The sequence below is a fragment of the Cebus imitator genome, unplaced genomic scaffold (genome assembly GCF_001604975.1).
Source record: "Cebus imitator isolate Cc_AM_T3 unplaced genomic scaffold, Cebus_imitator-1.0 Scaffold948, whole genome shotgun sequence".
NCBI classification, from domain to species: Eukaryota; Metazoa; Chordata; class Mammalia; order Primates; family Cebidae; genus Cebus; species Cebus imitator.
In genome coordinates this window covers 82,894-84,748 of record NW_016108263.1, presented here as the reverse complement: position 1 = coordinate 84,748, position 1,855 = coordinate 82,894, and the positions used below count along the sequence as shown (strand labels likewise).

The window sequence follows — 1,855 nt, the reverse complement described above, 5'->3', positions numbered from 1 at the left end:
CCGCCTCAGCCTCCCAAAGTGCCGGTATTACAGGCGTGAGCTACCACGACTGGCCCTACATTTGATTCTTAGCGCCTTCCATGACCTCCCCCAGAATCTAGAAAGTCTACCCAGACCCTGGCTCTGAGACTCTTCTGGGACCACCCAGTCCTGAGAGTCCTGCTCTCCGACCCAAGATTTAAAAAGACATCCTGCCCCTTGGCTATTCCAGAAATCTTCAAGACCACAAGTCCTGACAATCCCCCATTCCTAAAGACCCAAACCTCCGCTCTCCCAGCCACCCCCAAGGAAAACCAACCCCTCATCTATCTTGTGTTTTTCCTCCACTGCAATTCCCTGAGCCTCTCTCAGAAACCCTGGATAGCTCTCAAGTCCTCCATGGAAGAAGCCCCCAGATTCTTTTTTTTTTTTTTTTTTGAGACAGAGTTTTGCTCTTGTTGCCCAATCTGAAGTGCAATGGCGTGATCTCGGCTCACAGCAACCTCTGCCTCCCAGGTTCAAGTGATTCTCCTGCCTCAGCCTCCGGAGTAGCTAGGATTACAGGCATGTGCCACCACACCTGGCTAATTTTGTATTTTTAGTAGAGATGGGGTTTCACCATGTTGCCCAGGCTGGTCTCGACCTCCTGACCTCAGGTGATCCACCCGACTCAGCCTCCCAAAGTGCTGAGATTACAGGTGTGAGCCACTGTGCCTGGCCAAAGCTCCAAGATTCTTGACACCCTCAGAAAGACCTACTCTTTGGGAGTTTCTCTGGCCCCAAAAATGCATCTCAATGTCTCTAAGACTGTATCTACTATAACCTCCCAAACGCCCCTAAGCCACCTCGAGGCTGGCCCCCAGTTCTCAGCCCTGAGCTTCTCCGGCAGTGCTCTGAAGTCACACCCTTAACTACCCGCGGAGCCACAATCCCACCCAGGGCCTAGTCCTTACTGCATCCCTCCAGGACAAGCCCTCAACAAGCACCCTTGTAACTGACAGATGCAGCCTTCAGACTCCTAGCCTCCAAATCACCCCCTGTTTCCTGATATTCCACCCCTGCCCAGGAAACCTCCTCCCCATTCCCGAGGGAGGTCCTCCCCACTTCAAAGAAATCCTAAAAAAGTGTCTGCGCCTGAGATGCTACTGCAGAGGCCCCAGGACCCCAGGACGCGCCCCCATCCCGACCCAAGAGACCCCAGCAAGAGCCTGGGAGGGAGCCCTGCTTGTGTAGAGAAAGGCCCCCCCCGCCCTGGGCCCCTTGTACCCAGAGGCAGTCCCAGAGCTGGCCAAAGGCCTGGCTGGAGGCGGGCAGGACCCAGGCAGGAAGGGAGGGGCCCGGGCCCGAGGGTGGGGCAGCCTCTCCGCAGCCGGATTGGAACCGGGACCTTCCCCTGGGAGGAGACACTGGAGGCCTGAGGAGGAGGAGGGGCAGGGGAGGAGGAAGAGGACAGGGAGGAGGCAGAGGAGGAGGGACGGATATAGAGAGGCAGTCTGGACAGCAACGGCTCTCATAACTGATACGTTCGGTGTTTAGCCGGACTTGCTCCAAACCTCCCCGATGCTGGATGGGATGTGGTACTGTTCTTAGCCTCCTTTTCCTTTTTTCTTTTCTTTTTGAGATGGAGTCTCACTTTGTCACCCAGGCTGCCCAGGCTGGAGTGTAGTGGTGTGATCTCGGCTCACTGCAATGTCTGCCGCCCAGGTTTAGGCGATTCTCCTGCCTCAGCCTCCCAAGTAGCTGGGATTACAGGCACCTGCCACTGCACTTGGCTAATTTGTTTTTTTTTTTTTTTTGAGACGGAGTTTCGCTCTCGTTACCCAGGCTGGAGTGCAATGGCGCGATCTCGGCTCACCGCAACCTCCGCCTCCTGGGT

General features: G+C 55.8%; 1 protein-coding gene across 1 annotated transcript in view; it reads left to right on the top strand.

The window, feature by feature from the left end:
- The window catches only part of RRAS (RAS related), a 5,690-nt gene that overhangs the window by 942 nt on the left and 2,893 nt on the right, over window positions 1–1,855 (top strand). The gene's annotated exons all lie outside the window — the stretch shown is intronic.